This window comes from Sminthopsis crassicaudata, chromosome 4 (genome assembly GCF_048593235.1).
Source record: "Sminthopsis crassicaudata isolate SCR6 chromosome 4, ASM4859323v1, whole genome shotgun sequence".
NCBI classification, from domain to species: domain Eukaryota; kingdom Metazoa; phylum Chordata; class Mammalia; order Dasyuromorphia; family Dasyuridae; genus Sminthopsis; species Sminthopsis crassicaudata.
The window spans coordinates 288,580,935-288,607,627 of record NC_133620.1 but is presented as its reverse complement, the minus strand read 5'-3'; the positions used below and the strand labels follow the sequence as shown (position 1 = coordinate 288,607,627).

Genomic DNA, 26,693 nt, shown 5'->3' with positions numbered 1-26,693 from the left:
ATGCCAGCCATTCCCTAGACCCAAATCCACTATATTCTCCACTGTACTCTAAGGTTCCCAAGAAGACCTAAAGTGGGAGAAAAAAATGGGGTTCATCAGATCATTATATCATATAGTAAGGACTCACATATAAAACAATGCTTTAAATTTTAACTAGTATTTTTTTATACCAGTTCTTAGCATAGTATCTTTCTTTATTGATTGACTCTCATGACTTATCGTGTAATATTGAGGATTTTACATGTGTCTTATTCCCTATTAAAAAGTAAGAGCTGTCTTACCTAAAGTTCGTATTCCCCCACTCCTGCAATTGTGCTTCTGCATCTAGTATTGACTTTCATGGAGTGCAAGAACGACTAATAAAGAGGGCAATGGGGGAAGATGAGATCGAGGAGAGGTGGTGGAGAGGTGTCGGACGAGGGGAGAAAATCCCTAAGAGACAAATGTAAGAAGAAGGAATGACCCTGAGAGAGAGAAACCCAGAGAACGCAGTAGGGAAATTAAGAAGGGGGAGGGAGGGAATGGAGGCGAAAGGAGAGAAGGAAAGAGAGATATCTTCCTACGCAGCCGCACTCTCTTCCCCCAGTCCCCCGGAGGCCTGGCTGGATCCAGGGGACCGCTGTCCCTGGGCAGCCAGGGCGGCGCGAAGCCCTAAGCCTATTTACTGCTTTTTCAGCAATCATGTTTTCACCTTGTGCTGTCACGGAGCTCATTGTCCCTGCAGCCTGGCCTCCTATTGGCTCGCTAAAAATGCTTCTCTAATCTGCAGGCTGATCTTTTACACTGCTCCCCCCCTTCCCTCTTCCTCCTCATCTGCGCTGACCTTCCACTTTCCGATAGACCCAGCTGAAAGAGAGAGCGAGAGAGGAATAGCGAGGGAAGGAGAGAGAGAGAGAGAGAGAGAGAGAGAGAGAGAGAGAGAGAGAGAGAGAGAGAGAGAGAGAGAGAGAGAGAGAAAGAGAGAGAGAGAGAGAGAGAGAGAGAGAGAGGAGAGAGAGAGAGAGAGAGAGAGAGAGAGAGAGAGAGAGAGAGAGAGAGAGAGAGAGAGAGAGCGCAGACGGGAGCCATCCTGCCCCCTGGAAGCCATCTGGACTTGAAGGACTGACGTGTGCAGGACTGGGATCTCCCTCTCTCCTAGCTGCCCCCACCGTCCTCTCTGGAACCTCCAATGGTGACTGGTTCACTGACTGTTTCTGTCCCAAGGTATGTACTTGGCCCTTTACTCTTGATAATGTGGTATAGAGCCATTATATTTGAACACCCAGCAGCTTTTACCCTAGTTCTAAGACCCCCTGGGTAGGTGGGGGGGGGAGAAGGGGTAAACCAGGGACCTGCAGCTTATCTGGGCTACCTGCTAAAGATGGTGATGGCTTTGGGGACTTGATAATTTTATTGCTACCCCTTACTCCCATCCCCTTAATGTCTACCTTTAGCAAAGACTTACAGGGCATACCTGGTCTGGAATGGAGAGATGATAGAGGGGTCCCAGGTGTCACCTAGGCAGTGAAGGAGGGGCAGAGTGCTGAATATATTACTTCCAATTTGATGGAGTTATATGTCTTTACTCCCAGGGGAAAGGACAGGAAATGGATGCCTTGGAAAGCTTGGGTCCCTGATTGGGAGGTGGGGGTGGGGAGGGGAAAGAAAGGAGATAGGGAAAAGGAGGACGCAGCCATGGTTTTGGGGGGTTTTCCTGCTCTTTTTGCAAGGTTTTTAACTCAGAATCTGTTTCTATGGGTAGGTGGTAAGGCGTCAGAGATGCTTATTATATTTATGGATTCAGCTGGTAGGAGAAAAACAGTGTCCTGTGTCATCGAACTGTACCTTTATCATGCAGAGTGTGTCAGAATCTTCCTAGGTATCCAGAAAAGTGACTGATGGATCAGGTCCCTCCTTACCAAGAGACTAGTTAAGTGCAAAAAATCTGAGTACGAGAAGAAGGTAGTGAAGCTTAAGTATAATCAATGGAACTGACGGCTTAACAACAATATCTTCTCTAAATATTGCTCAATTCTACCCTTTAGTAACTTTTGCTCCATGAAGGCAGCCACTGAATGTCTAATTTAGTCTGATTTCATCTGTATAGAAATGTCAGAGGAGGAGAAGGATCCACAAAAAATTGATTTGCTTTCTCAGACTTAGCATCCTTCCCCCTCCCCCCCCTCCCCAACAGGACTCAGGGATGATTCTGGTGTGCCTGGAGCATGTGTCATGCAATTGTAACTACATGTGACATATCATAGGGGCCCTGGGGAAATAACATCCTGCATGGTTGAAAGGACAGCTCATATTTAGCCTAAAGAAAAGAAAATGGGGGAGGGGGGCATTATCTGCTGTCTTGCAGTATTTGAAGGACTGTCATATAGATAAGGATTTAGAAATGGTTTCTGCTTGGCCCCCAGAGGGTAGAATTAGATGCAGCAGCTACCTAAGGAAGACACAATCCAGAGATAACTGGATGAGAATGCATCTGGGATGTTGGAGAAGATACTCCTGTTCATACCTAAGTTGGACCAAGTAACCCATAAAGCCCCTTCTGATTCAGATTCTATGATTTTGTATGGCTTGGAAGCAGAGTTCATCTGCAAAGACCCAGAGAAGAAAACTGATTTTGCCCAAGGTCACATAAGCAGTAAGTGCCAGAGCCAGGATTTGAATTCAGGTCTTCTGACTCCAAATGCAGGGCTTTTTTTCTCTGAAAGCTCCCTGAGATCTCCTCCTCAGTGACTTTCTGTCTTTTATTTTTTTGCAAAGCAGTTGGGGTTAAGTGACTTACCCATTATTAAGTGTCTGAAAGCCGCATCAGGTAATTTCTTCTGATGGATCTCCCTCTTTTCTCTTGAATGGCAGGAAGAAGCCTTTGAGACCAAGAGATATTAAAGTTTGGACTCCAGTTCGTGCCCAGAAGTGAGAAAGGTATGCCTGGCATTTGTGGATCAAAACAAATCACAGATGAGCACCCCCCAATGTAGTAAATGTCATTTGTCATGGGTTTTTCAATCTGTAGCGAAAGTAGTTGCCCAAGGAGAGTTAGTCTGTGCTTGGATCTCCCAGACATGAGAATTCAAATCCTGACTCTGACATTTGCTACCTTAGAGTAAGTCCTTCAGTATCTCAGATCTTTCATTTCCTCATCCCTAAAATGAGGATTTTAATGATATTTGTACTTGCTCACTTCATAGGACTGCTACTTTAAAGAGAGTTCTTTATTATACCATGTAATATCACTATGGAGGGCAAGTCTCTTTGTCCCCAGATATGGAGAAGTAAAGTTACTTGCCCAAGGTTATATTAGCTATAGAACTATATACAGTTTGAGGCCAAGTCTTCTAATTCCTAAATATTTTTTTCTTTAGAAAAAATCCTGTCTTTGAGTGTTTCTGTCTCTGTCTTCTTGTCTTTGTCTCTGTTTCTCTGTCTCTGTCTCTTCTCTCTCTCTCTCTCTCTCTCTCTCTCTCTCTCTCTCTCTCTCTCTCTCTCTCTCTCTCTCTCTCTTCTTTATCTGACTCTCTGTCTCTTTATTTCTCTCAGTTTTTCTCTTTCTCCCTCCCTTCCTCCCTCTGTCACTTTTTTTTGGGGGGTAATTTTAGCCTTTTAACCACGACGATTCCAAAGCCTATAGGAATTCAAAGATAGGGAAAGATCAGAGTGGGATGAGATCACAGGCAAATTAAGGACAGTGAATGGAGTGCTGGCCCTCAAGTCAGAAGACAGGGTTTTAAATACTATCTCTGACGCTACCTGTGTGACCTTGGACAAGTCATGGCAATTCTCTGGGCCAAATTTGCTTCATCTTATAAAAATTAGGGGACTGGACTAGATGGGCTCTGAAGCCAATTCCAGCTCTCAATCTATGATCCAATGAGACTCAAGTTGGGTTCTGAAAGATGGGAGAAAAAGGGGAAAGTATGGGACTTTAAAAGTGTGGCTGGATAGGTTAGGTAGGACTGATTGGTAGAAGCAGGACCTTGGACAGGGCATTGTGCTCCTGGGAAATTTTGAGATATAGCAACATCCTTTGGTCCATATAACCTTTATTGCACCACATAAGACTTGACACAGTAAGATTATAGATTTACTATCAGAAGGGACTTCAGAGGCCAACCAAACTAAGGACTGATAAGGAAACCAAGGAATGGAGAATTGAAGGAACTTGCCCAAGATCACATGGGTAGAAGAGGCAGAGTCAGGATTTGAATGACTTCAGACTCTGAATCCAGCATTCTATTTTTCACATCATATCATTCTTAAGCAACTCTAGGCTACAGAGAATACAATTTTCTGGCAATATAAATGAGTGCATTTATGAAAAGAATAATTAAATAATATCTCTTGATGTTCTTCCTTGTGTGTTTCTCTGCCCCAGGCAACTGTCTACTTTGCTTACTCCTTGTCTTGGTTCTGAATTGAGGACTTTGCATGTCTAATTGAGACATATGGGTTTGGTCTGACAATGACTAGGGGCTCTTGAGATGGGGAATGAAATTCTAAGAGAAGAATGATAATTTGGCCAAATGTTTAGAATAGATTTTTTTGTAGATAGGGAAGCCTGGAAATGAAGGGAAGAAGATCTTGAATGAGGTGGTAGCAGTAGCAATGAAAAAGAAAGAATGAATTTGAGACATTATAAAGGGAGAATTCCAAGTCCAATGAGCTTTTGCTTTAATGGATTGACTGAGAGAGGGGGGAAATAGGAATGAAGGAGGAGGATTCAAAGTAGACTCCAAAGTGTGCCATTGACAGAAATAGGAATATGGGGAATGTGAGGCAGATGAAGACGATAAGCTCAGGTTTGGATTTGGTGAGTTTGGTGGGATAAGGGGATAGGTAGGTAATATAGCAGATAGAATGCTGGCTCTAGAGGAGGAAGATTCATCTTCCTGGATTGAAATGTAGTCTTAGATATTTACTAACTGAGAAAGTCACTGAACCCTGTTTGCCTCAGTTTTCTCATTTGTAAAATGAGGTGGAGAAGGAAATGAGTGACAAAGAATCAGACATCACTAACAGGACTAAAAAATAATAGGACATTTAAGCAGACAGAAAAGATGGGGAAAGCCACAAGTTAGAATTGAAGAGGTTTGGGGAAAGTGATTAGGAAGGTTGTCTGAGCTTACCATACATCCCTTTGAGTTCTTCATTTTAAATACATTTGATATTATCATACCGTGGGTCTTTTTAAAACTTGGGAATGAAAAGAAATATTCCTCTTATTATTGTTGTTTGGACCTGTGATTTCATTTGTGTGTAGGAACTCAGGAGATGTAAACTACTTTCAATGATATAGATCAGCAATTGCTCTGTAATTTATTGTCTGGGGCACTAAGAGGTTAAGTGATTTGCCCAATGTGATACTGTTAGTATTAGAGGCAGGATGTTAATCCAAGCTTTTCTAATGCCAAGGCCATCTTCTATATACTGCACCATGTTGCTTTTCAAACATTTAAAAAAATTGCACAGTTCCCTCCCTCTATGCTTTGCAGAGGTGGAGATCTATAGGTATGGACTGTTGCATATCCCATCAGACTCAGTTGGTGTAGGGGATTAGTTTTAATGAACTGGAAATGAAGGGAAGATTTTGAATGAGGTGGTAGCAGTAGCAATGAAAAAGAAGGAATGGATTCAAATCATTGTAAAGGAAGAATTCCAAGTTCAATAAGCTCTTGCTTTAATGGATTGGCTGGGGGAGGGGGAAATAGGAAAGAAGGAGAAGGATTCAAAGTAGACTCCAAAGTGTGCTACTGACACATTTTTAAATTCTTTTTGACCAAGAATGGTTCTCTGAGAGAGGCTGGAAATGAAGGTGATATTAAAAACAAGAGATCAGTAAAAACTTATAAACACTGTATGTACCACACATATACACACCTACACAACATAAAGCAACAACAACAACAAAATAAATGCATGGTACCTTAGTTCTCCTGGTTCTGTATAATATGCAAGTAGGATCCTTGTATATTCAATTATGACTCTTCATATTGTTATACACTGACCAATTGAAATTTTTTTGTGACCTTCATTTCTACCTTCCTCCTCCTCCTTCTTTTTTTTTTTTTTTTTAATAGTTTTTATTTACCAGATATATGCATGGGTAATTTAATTTAATTTTATTTTTATTTATTTATTTTCCCCCTGAGGCTGGGGTTAAGTGACTTGCCCAGGGTCACACAGCTAGGAAGTGTTAAGTGTCTGAGACCAGATTTGAACTCGGGGTCCTCCTGAATTCAAGGCTGGTGCTCTATCCACTGAGCCACCTAGCTGCCCCCTGCATGGGTAATTTTACAACATTGATAACTGCCAAACCTTTTGTTCTAATTTTTCCCCTCCTCCCCCCCCCCAAGATGGCAGGTTGACCAATACATGTTAAATATGTTAAAGTATAAATCTTCCTTATTCTTCTATAAAGAACTTTAGTGTCTGATAATTGAAAAGAGAGACAAGTAAGGTTGGTGAGATAAGGAGGAAGTAAGTACACAGAAAAACTTTACAGGGAGCTGAACGATCAGCCAATAAGAACTTATTAAGTACCTGTTGTGTACAACCTCCAGTAAAGTCCCTTGATACCTCCTTGTTGTGTGAGGTAACACTGCCTAAGAGTTATGCCAGCAAAATGTAAGAGTTTATGGAGTCTTCCAAACTTGGAAGACTTTGAATCTGGATATTGAAATAGACATCACCATTGACTGGAGGACAAACCAAGCTCATTAGGAAAGTTCATCACCAGAAAGTCAGATACCAATTTTGGGACAGAGGAAGGAAGGGGATGCAACACATAGAGACTGTCAACTAAGGCATGATGGGGAGAATTTCTGTGGGTGAAAGAAGAACCCAATGTGTCTTTAAACGTGTTGAGTAGTATATTGAAACCACTCATTCTATACTTGGGATCATCAGTCAGTCAACAAGCATTTAATAATAATAATTATCATTTATATATAATTTATTTGCATATTACTATATGCTAAACACTATCTTAAGTGTTTTACAAATATTATTTTATTTGTTCCTCACAATAAACCTGGGAAATAGGCAACATTACTATCTCCATTTTACAGCTGAGGAAATCAAGGCAAACAGCTATTAAGTGACTCATTCGAAGTCCCACAGCTATTAAATGTCTGAGGCCAAATTTGTCAAGTCTTCCTGACTCTAGGTTTGGTGCTATATCCACTGAACCACCTTGCTGCCTCTAAATTTATTTAGTACTTTAATTAATTTATTAAGAGCTTACTGTGTTAAGTTCTGGGGAAACAAAGAAACGCAAAAAGCATGGTGGAAATGAAGCAGCCTAGATAATACAGTAGATAGAGTGCTGGACTGAAGACCTGAGTTGAAATTTGGTTTCACGTGTCAAATAATAGGTGGCGAAGTGGATAGAGTATTGGGCCTGGAATTGGGAACATTCCTCTTTCTAAGTTCAAGCTGAGCCTCAGAATCTGTTGTGACCGTGGGCAAGTCACTTCACCCTGTTTGCCTCAGTTTCCTTTTCTGTAAAGTGAGCTGGAGAAGGAAATGGCAAACCATTCTGGTATCCTTGCCAAGAAAACCCTAAATGAGGTCACAAAGAATTGAATGCAAATGAAACTACTTTATGAAGATCATTCATAAAGTTCTCAGTAAACAGGAGGGGAATGATCTGAAGGAGTTTACAATGGTTGGAGAAAGAAGCTGTAGACATCATAACCTGGTAGATGCTATAGGAATTCACAGGAGATAAGGATCATGCAAGAATGAAATAGCCAGTGGAGGCTTTCTGGACCTGATGATCTTTAAGGTCCTTCCATCTTCACAATCTAATAATCTCCTAGTTCTTGTCTATGGCATTTACTGCTTTAACCTTAATCAAGTTACATTATTCTGTGAGTCTACATTTTCTCATCTGTAAAAGGGAGCAGAAGTGAGAATAGCATTTGCATTACTTATTTTACAAACTATTGCAAGATCTTGCAATAAACTCCTTAAAATCTAACAGACTTATGAGCTATTTTTATTTTTGGATAATGTGAGTAGGAAATCCAAAGCCCAGAGCAACTGTCCTCTCCCCCATCAGACAACAGCTATATTGAGATTTCTTTCCTATCTTCCTGCCCCAAGGATTAAGAGCCATCAGGGATTGTGGATTGTTTTCTTTTTCTTTTTCTCTCTTCCCTCCTTCCCCACAAGCTAACACTGTACAAGGAATAGAATAGTGGTTGAATAAATATCTTATAGAATTAGAGAATAGTAGAGATTATCTAGAGCAATTCCTCCTCCATTATATAGGTTGTCTCCATGTTTTAGGTTTAAAACAAAACAAAACGTTAAAGTGCAGTAAGACTCTTGGAGACAACTTGTAAAGGTGAGGAAGCAGAGATAAAGTGAAGAGTATAATTTTTCTTTACACTTTATAGTTTTGAAAGTGCTTTTTTTATTTACAAGATACATGCATGGGTAATTTTTCAGCACTGACAACTGCAAAACCTTCTGTTCCAACTTTTCCCCTCCTTCCCCCCATTCCCTCCCCTAGATGGCAGGTAGACCAATACATGTTAAATATGTTAAAGTATAAGTTAAATACAATATATTTATACATATCCAAACAGTTATTTTGCTGCACAAGAAAAATTGTACTTAGAAATAAGGTTAAAAATAACCTGAGAAGGAAATAAAAAATGCAAGCGCACAATAACAGAAGGAGTGGAAATGTTTTGTTGTGGCCCACATTCATTTCCCATAGTTCTTTTGCTGGGTGTAGCTGGTTCAGTTCATTACTGCTCTATTGGAACTGATTTGGTTCATCTCATTGTTGAAGAGGGCCACGTCCATCAGAATTGATCATCATATAGTATTGTTGTTGAAGTATATGATGATCTCTGGTTCCTGGTCATTTCATTCAGCATCAGTTCATGTGAAAGTGCTTTTGCATCCATGTCTATTCTATTTTATCCTCAGGATGACCTTCTGAGGTAGGTAGGGTAATCCTTTTAGAGATAAGGAGACTGAAGTGACAGTTTTAGGACTGGGACCCAGGTGTATTAGAAAGATAAGTGGACCAGAAGGTGGAAGACCTGGTTTAGCCATTCAATAGAGTCATCTTTCTGCGCTTTAGTTTCCTCATCCATATAATGGGTACAATAATTATGTTACTTGTTTATCAGGGTAATTGGGAGTGTTTCAGAAGGAATGATGTATGTTAAATCCCATTTAATGTCAATTATTATCATTGTTACTGCACTAAACTACTATTATTTTGGGTTGATTCTAGTTTTTTCCACTCAGGTTAATCACACATTTGACAGCCTGACCTGCATGTCCTGATCTCTTACCCTTGCTTTTCTACTTCCCACTTCCATAGGGTGTGTTCTCCATAGTGCATGGTCTTGGACCAGATGATCATTCTCCTCTCTTTTTCCTCCAAACCTCTCCCCTCCCAATCTAGTCCCAAGCCACCTCTGGTGTCCAGTGTCTCTTCTATCAGAAACTCCATCAGACACCAAGTCTGCCTGCTGCTTGCAGAGCCTTGGATATCCAGCCTCAGCAGTATCAGCTGACCCACTTGGCCCAGCCTCAGAATTGGGTGCTTCAGATGTAAACACCTATCCCCTCCTCCCATTTGGTGCTATCTCTGCCATTGGCCCATTTCCAATTGTCCCCCCTCCCTCCCTCCTCTTCTGGCTATTGTCACTAGCTCCCTGGACCGGATACCTCAGGCAGATCCAGAACTATTCTGGGCATCAGTTTCCCCATAGATATAGTAGAAACTTGAAAGTTTCTTTGTCAACAATCTCTCCCTCAATCCTTAAGTCCCATAGTTAAGCTGGTTTCATTCATTCTGTGGTCTGGATTCCCTAGAAAGGATTCATGAAAGCATACAGGGTAGGGCTGAACACAGTGGGCTTCTCTTTTTCCTTATCTGCATCCCCTCACAAGTTTTAAATAGGGGCGAAGTCAGTTTACAAAGCACATAATACTGGAGCTATCGAGGTCATATCAATCCTGACATTAATCCCCAGAAATTATTAACCTTCAAAATTACATATAAGTGGTCATTCAGCTTTTTCTTGAAAATTTCCAGAAAGAAGAACTAGCTATTTCCTGAGATAACTCTGTGGAATATCTCTAGTCATTAGAATATTTGGAAGAGTAGGATCACCTCTCACTTTCTACTCAGCAAGATTCAGGACAATTTTAGAAAATGGAAAAATACACAAAAGGGTAAACTTTGTTTGTGTGAAGAAAGGGAAAAGGATAGTTTACTTTATTTCCCTTAATGATACCAGCCGGGATTTAAGGGGTTGTTTATAAGCATGAGGCTCAGATATTTTTCAGACCCAGGGGTTGGAACAGTTTCCTTCTTTGCTCAACCAACAGCAAGAAGATGGACAGCGGAATAGATAGGGACACAGTTGAAAAGATGCTAAATGCATCACTTCTTTTTGAGCTCACTGAATGCATAGTTGGTTGTGGGGTAGGTAAGATAAAAGTTTGGTTGACTGGATTCTGAACCTCACTATGTTTACTTATCAAGGAATGAGACAAAAGCAGAGATAAATGTAATGTTCATTCTTCACACTGGAAGACCAATAACATCAGGAGAGTGATTTCTTTCAAGTGAATTTGGATATAAATGAGTTAGAGATCTGCAAAGTCATCAGCTTCACTCATTCTCTCCTGAATTATCGGGGAATCCAGTGGCTAGACAGAGGTCTGGATGTTTGGTGATAGTCCCAGATACAATGGGAGATCTTGGCCTTTTAAGCTAAGGTTTTCCCCAGGTCTCAGTTTGAGGCACACCTATTCAATAGTTTAAGGCTAAGTGAGAATTGAGATAAAAGATAGTCTGGTTTGCCTTCACAAAAGAATTAATCTGGTAGGGAAAGACCTTCAAAATTTTTATTCTGAACAGAAATAATTGCTATTTATATACTTTCTCCAAGTCATCAAAACCCAAACAATGAGAAAGTGAGGCTTGAGCTCAGATCTATTTTGGGCCAGTCAGCGAGAGCTAAGGTGATTTGGGTTTAAAGGAACAGTCAAGCGATTTCGTTTGAATTCCAAAAGGCTTTATCAAAACCTAATTTTCTGGAGCTACATTTTAAGAAATTGTAATGAAATGAAATGAAAGCTACATAAGGCAAAAGAGTTAATGGTTCATTGACTTAAGAGAGAGATGTAAACTAAATTACTCTAATAGAGGGGTCTGGACAATCATTATAAGCAGAAGTTACTTAGGAAGGCTTCATGGAGGAAATAACATTAAACCTGGGGTTTAAGCCCAAAGGAGATAAGACTGATGATGAAGCATACTACCTACTGCTTATCTCCTGACCAAGAGGAGAGAGTTTCAGGATACAGAGTGAAATGTAATTTTTTTTTTTTTTTTGGATGTGGCCCATAAGAGAATTTGTTTTTGTTTTCTTAGTAGAGTGGGTTAGGAGGGAGAGAAAATACATTTTTGTTCATTAAAAAAATTAAAGCAAGAAGGAAACTTAAAAGACTGAGCAGGAATTCTATAGAGAGGGAGGAAAAGCATCTATCTTTTTTTTTTTTTTTTTTTTTTTTTTTTAATAGCTTTTTATTTACAAGATATATGCATGGGTAATTTTTCAGCATTGATAATTGCAAAACCTTTTGTTCCAATTTTCTCCCTGCTTCCCCCACTTCCTCCCCCAGATGTCAGGTAGACCATACATATTAAATATGTTAAAGTATATGTTAAATACAAAATAGGTATACATATCCATATAATTATTTTGCTGCACAAGAAGAATCGGACTTTGAAATAATGTAAAATTAACCTGTGAAGGAAATAAAAAATGCAAGCAGACAAAAACAGAGAGATTGGAAATGCTATGTAGTGGTTCACACTCATTTCCCAGAGTTCTTTTGCTGGGTGTAGCTGGTTCTATTCATTATTGAACAAATGGAACTGATTTGGTTCATCTTATAGTTGAAGAGAGCCATGTTCATCAGAACTGATCATCATTAGTATTGTTGTTAAAGTATATAATGATCTGGTCCTGCTCTTTTCACTCAGCATCAGTTCATGTAAGTCTCTACAGACCTTTCTGAAATCATCCTGCTGGTCATTTCTTAGAAAACAATAATATTCCATAATATTCATATACCACAATTTATTCAGCCATTCTCCAACTGATGGACATCCACTCAGTTTCCAGTTTCTGGCCACTACAAAGAGGGCTGCCACAAACATTCTTGCACATACAGGTCCCTTTCCCTTCTTTAAGATCTCTTTGGGATATAAGCCCAATAGTAACACTGCTAGATCAAGGGGTATGCACAGTTTGATAATTTTTTGAGCGTAATTCCAAATCGCTCTCCAGAATGGCTGGATGTATTTACAATTCCATCAACAATGTATCCCCCCTCCAACATTCACCATTATCTTTTCCTGTCATCCTAACCAATCTGAGAGTATAATGTTATCTTAGAGTTGTCTTAATTTGCATTTCTCTGATTAATAATGACTTAGAGCAGCTTTTCATGTGGCTAGAAATAGTTTCAATTTCTTCATCTGAAAATTGTCTGTTTATATCCTTTGATCACTTATCAATTGGAGAATGGCTTGATTTCTTATAGAGTCAATTCTCTATATTTTTTGGAAATGAGGCCTTTGTCAGAACCTTTCCTTGTAAAACTGGTTTCCCAGCTTATTGTTTCCCTTCTAATCTTGTCTGCATTAGTTTTGTTTGTACAAAAGATTTTCATTTTAATGTAATCAAAATTTTCAATCAATCAATAATGATCTCTAGTTCTTCTTTGGTCACAAATTCCTTTCTTCTCCACAAGTCTGAGAGGTAAACTATCATGTTCTTCTAATTTATTTATAATCTCATTCTTTATGCCTAGATCATGAACCCATTTCGACCTTATCTTGGTGTACAGTGTTAAGTGTGGGTCAATGCCTAGTTTCTGCCATACTAATTTCTAATTTTCCCAGCAGTTTTTGTCAAACAGTGAATTCTTATCCCAAAAGCTGGGGTCTTTGGGTTTGTCAAACACTAGATTATTAAAGTTATTAACTATTTTGTCCTTTGAACCTAATCTATTCCACTGATCAACTAATCTATTTCTTAGGCAATACCAAATGGTTTTGGTGATCACTGCTTTATAATATAGTTTTAGATCTGGTACAGCTAGGCCACCTTGATTTGATTTTTTTTTCATTAGTTCCTTTGAAAGTCTTAACCTTTTGTTCTTTCAGATGAAATATTGATGTTAATTTTTCTAGATAGGAAAAGCATTCTAAATATCGGGAAGAACATCAACAGAATCCCAGAGGGAGAGTGATATACATGTTCCAGGGGACAAAGGCTTAGGGAATCATTTTTGGGAGATACTCATACCGTTAGACAATATTCTCCCTTCCTGTCTGCCAAGAAAGGATTCACTGACTTCATAGAAAATATTTACTGGGTTCAATCTCATTTTATCAGCCCTCTTATCAAATGTTAACTGGATTTTTCATTCCAGAACTTGTCTGATTTAACTTGTAGAGGCTTTAACTTTCAGTTTAGAGGTCCAATGACATTGTTCCCCATCTCCAAATGTCCATCTCCCCTAAAATTGGCAGAGATAAAGGGAATGGAGAACTCAATTCCACTGTCCACTGACCTATTGTCTGAGCTGAAGGGCAGACTTTTTTTTAAGATACTCATCCTTCCCACTCCTAAAGGTTATGTTCAGGATCCATTTCAGGAAGATGAAGCCAAACGAAGAGGTGCTCCAGCTTGGGTCAGTTCATCCTGATGCAGTGGCACCTTTTGGCAAATATTTCTGTGCATTTAGCACCAAATTGATTAGAATGCAAAGCATATGCAAAACGCATACAAATAAGCCAGTTGGATGATTGCAGCTGCCATTTGAGTATTATACTGCTTAATACAGATCAGTAAATAGGAACTGCAGAGCTATGATCTGTTAAAAATCATTCCCAGAGCCTAGGATTCTCCTAAAGAATTACAGTTTTGAATCGGGATGGGGGTAGGCATAAGGGGGATAAAGTAGTAGGTCTTCATGTCCAGAAGATTATTGAGCCCAAGGGGATCACTATGATGTCAGTAAGAATCCTGGAGGCTAATGTGTTTGGAAGGCAAAGCAGATTCTGTCATTTAATATCAAAGGAATCTTGTATATGCTGAGAGAACAAATTAAATCTTCTAAATTCAAGTCATTTAGAGAATTAACCAATGGAAGATCCTAGAATTTTAGAGTTGAATGGGATCTTCAAGACAGTCTAGGCCACTGCCTTCCTTTTGCAGAAGAGAAAGCTGAGGCTTGGAGAGGTTTATGAAGCAGCTGGGTAACTCAATAGATAGAACACTGGCTCTAGAGTCAGGAGACCTGAGTTCAAATGGATCTCAGACACTTTCTAGGTATGTGATCAAGGGAAAGTCATTTCGCTCTGTTTACTTCAGTTTTCTCATTTGTAAAATGAGCTGGCGAAGGAAATGGCAAACCCCTCCAGTGTCTTTGCCAAGAAAACGCCAAATGGGGACATAGAAAGATAGAAATGACTAAACAGCAATAAAGAGTGGTTTATGATTTGCCCAAGAGTTCAGTATTTTCTGACTTTACTTTTCCGAGGTCTTCCACAATCTGGTATTGTTCATCTCACTAGACTTCTCTCCATCATTTCTCTAGGTTTTCCTCTTTTTTTTTTTTTTTTTTTTGTTCCTTTTCATGGAACCACAAATTTCTATTATATTTAACTTGGATTAAAAAATACATATGTATTAGATTTAACACAGTAATAACATATTGCCTTCCTTGTCTGTGTCCCTTTCTGAACTTTCTTCTACTTTTCTTTGTATTTTAAAAAAATGTTTCATTCACTTCTCTCTCTCTTCTGAGTCTCTGGGTTTCTCTGTCTCTGTCTCTCTTTATCTTTCATCTCTTTCTCTCTGTTTCTGTCTCTGTAGCTCTGTCTCTCCCTCTGGGTCTGTCTCTGGCTCTTTCTGTCTCTCATTAAGGGAATGCTCTTCTTATTGTCACCTATAAGCTTTTCCTGGCTTACTTTAAAAATACCTTTTCCCCATAAGGCTTGAAAAGGCAGGAAACACCAGGAATATTACTCATCCTTGCTGGGGAAAAGTATGGCTGCTTATAAAGGTAGTTAGGAGATAGCTTTGTACTCCTAGAAAGGAGAGAAGGGCAGAGAAGTCCTGTGTAGTTGAAATGAGTAGGGTAGAATGAAGTGAGACTCTCTTTATGGAAAGGAAGGAGAGATGGAAGGTAAAGGCAATTGTCTCCATAGCTATTTAGAAAGCTTCCCAGTTCCTTAGCCAGCATCTGAGCAAAGCTTCCATCACATCTTTCTACTTTGGAGAAAGAATGCGTGTTTAATTTTTTTTTTCAGCCTTTAAATTTTGTATCCTGTGTTCTTTTAAAAAAAAGTCTGGAAAGACTTACATGAATTGATAGAAGTGAAATGTACTGTGTACAAAGTAACAGCAATATTGTAAGATGATCAGTAATGAACAACTTAGTTATTCTCAGTAATACAACTCTAAAAGACTTATGATGAAAAATGGTATTCATCCTTGCAAGAAAGAACTGTTGGTGTCTGAATATAGATTGAAGCATATTTAAAAATTTTATTTTTCTTGAGTTTTTTTTTGGGTGTATGTTTTCTTTTACAATGATTATTATGGAAATGTTTTGCATGACTAGACATGTATAATCTATATCAAATTGCTTGCCTTCTCAATGAGAGAAGTTGGGGAGGGGAGAAGGGAGATAATTTGGAACTCTAACTTTTAAAAATGAATGTTAAAAATTGTTTTTACATGTAACTGGGAAAAATAAAAGACTAAATAAAATTTTAAAATAAGTTGCCTCTCCAAGACAAAAATCTCAGGGGTTCTGGGCTTGTTATGCTCAAGTTATGTCTCTTTCCTTTAAGTTTTCAGCAAAAGACTATATAAAAACCAACTCTAAAACTATGTAATTTGCAGGATATGGCTTGTCAAATAGAGATATGGCACCTGATCAGAGAAAGATATTAAAGGGAAATCATGCTGCAAATATTGCAAGCAATGTGATGTGCTTCCATTTAGTGCAGTCCTTTGAATAAGCCAGGAGGCAGATAGCACAGTGAGGCTGAAAACTCAGGTAGCAGGCCAAGTATATAGCCTTTGCTAGGAGAAATTAAAAGTGGTTCATCCTTATCTGAGAGTGATATTTAGAGGAGAACTGTCAGTAGGTAACTGACACCTAGAGTCTGACCAATTCAAAACAGAAAGGGGAAGAAGGTTAGCAACAGAGCTGAGAATCAGTTGTGGGGAAGCCTGGCAAGTGAGAGATTTATTTAAACCAGGGGTTCTTAAAAATGTTTATGAACATTTTAAAAAAATTAACTTTTTGATAACTATCTTTTGATATAATTGTTTTCCTTTGTAATTCTATATCTTTCATGAATTGAAAAAATGTGATTCTAGGTATATCCTATATCAGATTGCTTATTGTCTTAGGGAGTGGGGAGGGGAGGAAAGAAGGGATAGAAACTAAGAGAAAAAGAAAAACAAAGTAAAGAAAAATCTTTGATTTGCATTCAGGCTCTACCAGTTCTTTCTCTGGACTTGGAGACCATTTTTCATTATAAATCCTACAGAGTTGTTTTTGATTATTGTATTATTGAAAATAGTTAAGTCATTCACAACTGGTCATCATGTAATATTGTTGTTTTTGTGTGCAATGTTCTCTTGGTTCTGCTCATTTTACTCTGCATCAATTTATGTAAATTTAGGTTTTTCTGAGAGCATCATTCTCATCATTTCTTTTTTTTTATTTAGAATTTTTTTTCACAGTATATATGCATGAGTAATTTTTTTTCATAATATTATCCCTTGTATTCATTTTTCCAAATTATCCCCCTCTCCCTCCACTCCCTCCCCCCGATGACAGGCAATCCCATACATTTTACATGTGTTACAATAAAACCTAGATACAATATATGTGTGTAAATACATTTTCTTGTTGCACATTAAGTATTGGATTCCGAAGGTATAAATAACCTGGGTAGATAGACAGTAGTGCTAACAATTTACTTTCACTTCCCAGTGTTCCTTCTCTGGGTGTAGTTATTTCTGTCCATCATTGATCAACTGGAAGTGAGTTGGATCTTCTTTATGTTGAAGATATCCACTTCCATCAGAGTACATCTTCATACAGCATTGAAGTATACAGCGATCTTCTGGTTCTGCTCATTTCACTCAGCATCAGTTGATGTAAGTCTCTCCAAGCCTCTCTGTATTCGTCCTGCTGGTCATTTCTTACAGAGCAATAATATTCCATAACCTTCATATACCATAATTTACCCAACCATTCTCCCATTGATGGGCATCCATTCAACTTCCAATTTCTAGCTACAGCAAAAAGAGCTGCCACAAACATTTTGGCACATACAGGTCCCTTTCCCTTCTTTAGTATTTCTTTGGGATATAAGCCCAGTAGTAGTACGGCTGGGTCAAAGGGTATGCACAGTTTGATAACTTTTTGGCCATAATTCCAGATTGCTCTCCAGAATGGCTGGATTCTTTCACAACTCCACCAACTCATCATTTCTTATAGCACAATAGTATTCCATCAGAATCACATACAATGAATGATCTGTCAGCCATTCCCTAATTGATGGACATCCCCTCAATTCCCAATTCTTTGCCACCACTAAAAAAAACTGGTATAAATAATTTTGTACACATAGAAAAAATATTATTTAAATAAAACAATGATTTTAAGACCTAGACTAGAGAGGCCCAGGACATAAAAAATGTTAAGAGCTCTCGATCCCTTTTGGCAACAGTAAAGTTAAGTAACAAAAGTATGTATTTTAAGGCCTAGAACAGAGAGTTCCAATATATTAAAAAAAATGGTTAAAAACTCAATTCTCTTTTGGCAACAGTGAAGTTTAGTAACAAAGGTATGTGTTGGGTTGGTGTTGTGTTGTTTTTTTTTTTTTTACAGAGATATAATATTTTGTAACTTGTTTTTACTTTAATTTAATTACACAATTATTTAATAACTGCCTTCTCTGTAGAAATCATAGATTACTAAATTACTAAATCAATAATCTATATTTAGTACCTATTGATTGCAAGAATTTCGGTTAGTACTATGGGAAAAATAAAGTATTATAAGGTGTACCTGCACTTATTAAAATAATGAAACAAAACATAAATATATAAAAAACTAAATGATACAAGATTTTTAAAATTATGTGAGACACTAATAGAAGGAATATCACAATATTGACATGATTAATTGTTGAAGGTTACATATAGGACAAGTTACATATAGGACAAGTAGATACATAGGGATCAGTAAATCTGAGATCTGAACCCAGATGATCTAACTCTGAAGTCAACAATTGAGATCATGTTTTTAATATAAGTAATTATCTAAAATATGTGCTATTAATTTAATTTTTCTCCTCTTGTTCTCTTCTTTCTCTCTACCCTCCATCCTTAGTTACTTTTTTAACTCCCACTTACATTGGTGGACTGAATTGATTCTACTATTATTTGGAATTTTAGCGATAACTCTAAGGGGACAGGTTTCTAAAACTGTCATCTACAAGTCCTTACCAATGTATTTTGAATTAACGATCAGCCTCAATTAGCACCAGTCAGAGGTCAGGAAGACCTGAATTTAAATTTGACCTCAGTTGTTTCCTAATTGTATGACCCTGGGCAAATGATCTGCCCAAAGTAAAGTAGAGGAGACTGTATTGAAACTCAGGCCTTTTTGACTCCAGCCCTAGCACTTTATCCATTGTGCCACGTAGCTGTTCCAAGCTGAAAAGTGGGAATGGGGTGGAACATACATTTGGACTATAATAATGAGGCAGGAGGTAGAATTCCTAGAATGTCAAGATGAAAGGCAAAACATGACTGAGGCTCATAGAATGGTGGTTCTGGAAGGAAGTCAAATGCTAAGAAGAAGGCTCAGATCAAAGATTTCGAAAGGCAATGAGGCAAGTTAACAAGTGAGAAGGAGCTACTTAAAGCTTTTGGGGCCTATTAGCTTTTTTGGTTAGTCTATCATAATTTTTCTCTTCTTGTCCCAATCAAAGAAATCTCCACTTCAGAATACAGTCTTATTTATTTACTTATTTATATTATTGTTTAGTTGTTTTTCAGTTGTGTCTGACTCTTTGGGACCCCATAGGGAGTTTTCTTGGCAAAGGAGTGGTTTGCCATTTCTTCTCTAGGCTCATTTTACAAATGAGGAACTGAGACAAACAGGGTTAAGTGACTGTCTTAGGCCTTCCTTTCTCCAGGGCCCGTATGCTATCTACTTTACCACTTAGCTGTCCCTAGTCTTATTTATCAGATTGTCAGTTGTACCTCAAAGAAGCAGGTTTACCTGATAAAGATGCCAGGATGTTGAAGAGCTATTTAATTGAAGTATGAGGGTGGAACTTCACCCATCATAAATTTAATAAAGAGTCATATTATGGGGCCAGCTAGATGGTGCAGTGGATAAAGCACCAGCCCTGAAGTCAGGAGGACCTGAGTTCAAATCTGGCCTCAGACACTTAATTTCCTGGGCAGGTCAGTTAACTAATTACCTCAGCAAAAACAAACAGGAGTTATATTTTACTATGTAATGCATCAATACATGAGTTCTTATTTCTCTACTTTTGTAGGAAATCTCAACCCACATGCAGGTTATTCAGTGGGTGGGAGCAACCAAAATCCAGGCAGAATGTCCAGAGGGAATTAGTTAATTCATTAATCCATGATTCTTCCTTACAACTCTAAACCTAACCAGTGACAATGAATGTCATTGTTTTAAGCTGTTTCTATAAATCACAGCATAGATCTAAAATGTTTAGGTATTACTCACAGAATCTCAGAGCAGGAAGAAGCCTCAGAGGTCATTTAGTCAAACCTTCCTGTCCAAAATCACTTCTTCACTATCCAATTCTCTCTAAACAAGGAATTTTTAAGTGCACACACTTGTATAAAGCACTTAAGTGACACACTTAAATTGACACAAATCACAAAAGGAAACACAATCCCTTACCTCAAAGAGCTTATTATTCTACTAGAGCTTCCATTTTACATCTCCAAGCAAAAAAAAATCTAGCCAACCACCACTGGAAGAATTCCAGTTAGGGAGAACCTGGTAGCTCCTAAAGCAATTAATTCATTCATGTTTGGGGTAGATTTAATTATTGGGAAGTTTTCTTTTTTCCTGAATATTAGGAATTCTTTCCCCTAACACATTAAGGAATGTATTAATACATATTTAACAACCAATTGTGAAAAAATGCACATTAAACATTTATGTTTTATCTGCAATATTCATGTTTCCTCTATCATTTTCTTATCAATCAACAAGCCAATAAATCAAACCTTGATTTGTAGCATTTATTGATTTCCTTACCTCCCAGGATTGCTGTAAAGAGCAAATGAGATGATATTTGTAAAGTTCTTAGCACAGTGCCTGATATTTGGTAGATGCTACATAAATGTTTATTCCCTGTTACTCCTAATGTTTCTTAGATAGTCTTAACTTTTTGGATATTTATTCATCCTGTTGATTCATTTGGATATCTGGTTCACTAAAACCCTCTTTTTTTTTTTTTTAAACAAAAAAATGTTTAACAATGTTCTCCTCATTCTGTAAACAGTCTGATCTATTCCATCATAAGATCTCCTTTCAGGAATCTTAATTAAATCTGTATTAAATAACAGGCAACTCCTATTCACTTCTAGTATCCTTTAAAATGCTGAAAAACCACCTAACTTTACACATAAATACAAATATGCCCAGGTTTCCTGTATTTGGCAGGTTGTGTTTAAATCTCCATTAGGGAACAGGACATTCTTTTACACTTGCAAAATGAAGGTTTAAGAATTTATTTATAAAAAATCATATGAAATCAAATAACTCAGAATATATTCTAGTTTTAAGAAGGAAACAAGCTATATGCCAGGCACTGTGCTAAGGTGTTTTACAAATATTGTTTCATTTGTTCTGTACAATTACCCTGGAAGGGAGGAGCTCCATTATGATTACCATATTTTTGAAAGGAAATATTTTTGTTTGTTTTATTTTAATTTTTCAAAGTTATACATATCCATTCATTTTTTAAAACATATTTTCATAGGAGTCATATTGGAGAGAAAAACCAGAATAAAATGGAAAAAATGATGAGAAAGAAAAAAGAAAGAAGAAAAAAGATGGAAATAGTGTGCATTAATTCACATACTTAGTCTCCATAGGTCTCTCTTTGGATGTGGTTGGTATTTTCCATTCAGAATTTATTGGAATTGCTTGGATTGCTGAATTGCTAAGAAGAACCAAGTCTTATCATAGTTGATCATCATAATCTTTTGATGCTGTGTACAATGGTTTCTAATTCTGCTTATTGGAAAGATATTTATTTGTGAGCTGAAACTTGTCCAGAAGAGGGATACTATGATTTTGAGGGGACCACAGATTTTGGGATAGGAACACTAGGATATAAAGAAACTGGGAGTGTTTAATCTGAAGAAGAAAAGATTTGGGGCATAGTAAATATTTTTAAATATTTGAAAGTTTGCCCTGTGGGAGAAGAAATCAATTTATTCTACTTGGCACCAGGAAATAAGACTAGGAGTAATGGGCAAAAATTATAGAGACACAAATTTTAGTTCCACACAAAGAAAAACTTAGAGCTGATCTAAACATGAAATGGAACTTTAGATGTACTATTTAGCACTTTAAGTTTTGCAAGCACCTTACATATGTTATTTCATTTAATTATCACAACAACCCTGGGAGGTAAATGTAATTGATTTTTATTTCCATTTTACAGATGAGGAAAATGAGGCAAACAGAGACTAAATGATTTGATTAGGGTCACACCACTGGCAAGTGTCTAAGATTTGATTTGAATGCAAATTTTTCTGACTTCAGGACCAGCCCTCTAGCCACTGTACCACATAATAGAAGGAATTCTGATTCAGATATAGGTTTCACAAGATGGGAGAGTCCCCTGTAAATGAATTTACAGGCCCCAAAACCTAGATTGATAAAAAGAGGTTTAATGCAGGGTTTGGAAGCAAGGTTAAAGTCTGGTTAGTAAAAGGCATTAGATAGAGGAGGAAATAACACCCCAAGCGGCTGGCCAGATGGAGAGTCTCTGATGCAAGGCATATTGCTGGCATCTTTCAACTTTCTGCCAAGGGATGATTCCAACTTGGCTTTTTTTATCTGCTTGAAGGGGCATATGGGTGGAGCCCAGGTTGATTCCTGGAAGGCCAGAACCCACCAGGTGGGGGTTGGGCTATCTGAGCAGATCATCAGAATGGGGGCTGAAAACCCAAGCCAGCTGAGATCTGGTGGGGGCTGGGTACAAGCCCAAACTAGCTTGACCAGATCTTGTAATCAAAGATCAGTCCCAAAGGAAGTTGGAGATCAGACAAGGAATCTCAAAGGGGCTATCACCCCCATCAATATGAGATGCACAAAGTTAGAGAAGAACTCCAAATGTTCATAAGGACTATTTGTGTCCAACTTGTGGAAGAATGTTCTGAGCTCGTATTGGTCTGATGAGCCAGTTGGACACATGTAACTCTACTCTGACATAGTGATGTCACTTTGGTCCTCTTCCAGAAAAAAGGGCAACACCCAACCACTGCTTGGCTTGGCTTCTCTTTGTGTGCATTCAACTTCTTTCTGCCATTAGAGTATAAACTCCCTGAGGACAGGAACTATGTTTGTTTTCCCAGCACTCAGTGCCTGGCACATAATAGGCGCTTAATGTTTACTGATTGAGTGGATGATGAAATAGCCACTGAAGTCACTTCAGAGGTCCTCCAGAATTATATGATTCTATGACTAATTAGTTTTGGGCACGCAGTTTGGGGCAAATCATTTTTCGTTTGTAAAATGAGAGTAATAATAATATTTTGAGTGTTCTCTTCATGTAAGAAAGGTAATTTTTGTAAACTTGAAAGTGCTATAGGAATGTGAGTTATTTGCATTTTAGACAGTTCCTGGGATTTCATTATTACTGGGAATCCCTGGTCAGGCAACTTCCTTTTAACTCTGAGTCTTAAAGAGCTTCCTGGTGTGCTCAGTAGTTGCCTAAGATAACTCACTCAGTACATGGCAAAGCATATTCATCTGTAGCTAGGTCTAACTTGTCTATCTTACATGATCAGATGTGTGATTTCAACAGTTTAGGACATAGGGAGAACCTGGTGAGGAGTTTTCCCTACCAAAATTTCTAATACATAATTCTAATACATAAATTATTCTAAGAATCAATTTTAAGTTTTTAAAGCTTAAAACTGCCCCTAGATTTTGGGGATACACCATATATGGGTATTATATTTATGCATATATATAAACATACATGTACACAATACACATATGTGTATACATACATGTGTGTTATTATTGTTGTTCAGTTTGGGGTTTTTTTCAGTTGTGTCTGACCCCATTTAGTACTTTTCCTGGCATAGATGGTAAGGAAGTTTGCCATTTCCTTCTCCAGCTCATTTTACATATGAGAAACTGAGATAAATTGGGTGAAGTGACTAACCCAGGTAAAACAACTAGTAAATGTTTAAGGCTGGATTTGAACTCATGAAAATGAGTCTTCCTGGTTCCAAACTCAGTACTCTATCCACTGCACCACCTAATTGCCTGCATATATATAAATGTAAATGTGTAAGTCTATATACAATGCACATATGCATATACATATTTATATATTTGTATGCATAGATATATGTTTATCCTATACATTTATCCTTGAAAAATAGTTTATGCTCATCTAAGCTTTCTATCTCCTTCAGGCATAGCACAATGCTCTACACTGAGTAGGAACTTTTTAAAAAATTATTTTGTTTTTCAATTAATAAGCATTTATTTTATCTTCTTCCCACATGTACCTTAATTGAAAAGAAAAACAACTCTGGAAACAGATATGTGTAGTCAAGTAAACAAGTTCTCACATTAACTGTGTTTAAAACTGTGTATCTGAGCACCAGCCCTGATTCAGGAGGACCTGAGTTCAAATCTGTGTGACCCTGGACAAGTCACTTAACCCCAATTGCCTCAGCAAAAAACAAAAACAAAAAACACAGAAAAACCCCTGTGTATCCATTTTGTATGTTTAATCAATGACATCTCTGTCAGGAAGTGGGAGCCACATTTCATCATCGATTCTCTGGAATGGTGGTGGTCCTTGCATTGATCAGAGCTTTTGAGTCTTTCAGAGTTGTTTATCTTTTATTGCAATTATTTTTCTGGTTCTACTCACTTTTACTTTGCACCAGTTCATAAGATTCTTCCCAAGTTTATATGAATCTGTCCCATTTGTTGTTTCTTATCTTTTAATGGTATTCCCTCACGTTCATATACAATATTTTGTTCAGCCAATCCCTACTTGATAGGCATCTTCCTTAGTTTACAATTTTTTGCCAACACTTAACAGTTGGTACAACTATTTTTATACATAAAAAAATCTTTCTTTCTTTGACGTTATTGGGTTTTAGGCTTAGTACAGACAATTGATGCTTAATAAATATTTGGTGAATGAATACTGTTAATGGACAGAGCTGTGTCTATGGTGAGACCCTGGGCCTTTGTTGTAGAGCATGAAATTTAGAACACATTCTATTGAGGAAGCTTCTCTTCCTCATTGCCTTGGCGTTAGGCAAGAAGAAGCAATAAGAAGCATAAGAATAAGCATCATCATAATTATAATATAATGAGCATAAGAAGCAGTAGCTTCTTGGATAGGAATTCTTTTCCAATTAGCAGTTTAGAAATGTTGTGTTGTCTTAGTTGACTTTTATTTTCCCTTCAGTGAGCCTCCCATCATCCTCCCTACTCTACTGTTCCCATTTACCCCTTATGGAAAAATTGTCAGTTTTTCGAAGCCACAGGGAACTGCTAAGTTCTTCAGAACTATCCTAGGGTTATGAGGAGTTTTTTCCCTCTCAACAATCATAGATGGTGATAGGGCCATGGAGTCTTTCTGTTTTGTCCAGTCAACTCTTCTCATGGCAAAGCAGATGCAAATCCTATCTTTCCCCTTTTGTTTCTCCTTTTTGAAACACAGAAAGTAGTAAAGGAAAGCAAGGCATCATTGAGAGACTACCTCCTCCAGCTAGATCTTTACAAGTAGCAGGATTTAATTTTCTTGCAGCCATTTTAGTCCCTATTAGGATTCAGTCAGTTCTCCCTGCTGATACAACCCCTGTCAATTTGCTATAGTCTGTCTTCTGTAAATGGATTTTCTCATGACCTTCTGTGCCTTCTGCTTGTGATTCCTCATGTATTTAGTTTTCTCTTCTTTTCTTTTTCTGCTAGAGCCTCTTCTCTGGCTTTTCATGCTTCATATCAGTCTCTAAAAGCAATGATTTATCCCTAAATTATGAAATTTATGTGAAATTCAACAACCCTTTCTGTCAAGTATGATCCCAATAGTCCTTATATAATCTCCTCATGGTTAACTTTGTTCTTGAAGAGAACCAAAATATCACCATGTTAGCATCAAGTTAGTGTGTGCAACTGTGTCTGATCAGACCAATGTAAGCTTAGAATGCTCTGCTGCAGGTTGGACACAACAATCCCTATGAAGATTTGGGGGATTCTCACATTTTAATTCTAATTTTAATAATCTCACATTTCTTCTGAGCTAATTCAATTCTGCTTTGCTTATAGATCACCACGTACTCTGATGCCATTCTGGGTAGTCCTGTGCCAGTGTCTCCATGTCATACAATCAGTTCCAAAGTTCTGTGTCTAAAAGTCTATAAAACTGTGTGCATACTCTTTGATCTAGTCATGTCTCTCCTGGATCTGTATCCCAAAGAGATCATAAAAGAGGGGAAAGGACCCACATATGCAAAAATATCTGTAGCAACCCTTTTTCTAATGGCAAGGAACTGGAAATCTGAGTAGCTGCCCATTAGTTGGGGAATGGTTGAATAAATTAAGGTATATGAATGTAATGAAATATTATTGTTCTATAAGAAAGGATGAGCAGGCTGATTTCAGAAAAGCTGGAGAGATTTACATGAACTGATACTGAGTAAATTGAGCAGAACCAAGAGAACATTGTACATAATAACAACAAGATTATGTGATGGTCAACTGTGATGGACTTGGCTCTTCCCAACAATGCAGTGATTCAAGTCCATTCTAATAGACTTGGGATGTAAAGTACCATCCACATCTAGAGAGAGAACTATAAAGATTGAATATGGATCAAAGCATAGTATTTTCACCTTTTTGTGATGGTTGTTGTTTATTTACTCGTTGATTTGATTTTTCTTGTTCAGTATGACAAATATGGAAATATGTTTAGAAGAACTGCATATTTTTTAAATAACCTATATTGGATTGCTTGCTATCTTAGGAAGGAAAGAAGGAGGGGAGACAGCGAAAAATTTTGGAACACAAAGTTTTGCAAAGATGAATGCTGAAAATTATCTTTGCATGTATTTAGAAAAATAAAATATTATTAAAAAAACCCCAAAGTTTGGCTAAAAAAAATTCTAAAGTTCTTAAGAGAGACTTTGAGAGTGACCTTGTATCACTTTTTCTGACCACCTTATAAGTACGTGCCTTTTGTGAGTTCTCCATAAAAGTCAGTTATTTGATTGAAATGTTTTAGTTATAACTTTAAAAATTCTATAAAGATTCCAATGAATCTTCAGTCATTATTACCTCAGTTA

At 37.7% G+C, this 26,693-nt stretch overlaps 1 protein-coding gene across 2 annotated transcripts in view; it reads left to right on the top strand.

The window, feature by feature from the left end:
• Positions 1–589: 589 nt before the first annotated feature.
• PACSIN1 (protein kinase C and casein kinase substrate in neurons 1) overlaps positions 590–26,693 on the top strand; it is a 101,134-nt gene continuing 75,030 nt past the window's right edge. The window contains exons 1-2 of one of the 2 annotated variants that reach the window (XM_074311226.1): positions 590–1,203; positions 2,851–2,916. The gene's annotated coding sequence lies outside the window, so the exon portion shown is untranslated. The remainder of the gene's footprint in view (positions 1,204–2,850; positions 2,917–26,693) is intronic. The other variant, XM_074311231.1, reaches the window with a different exon arrangement.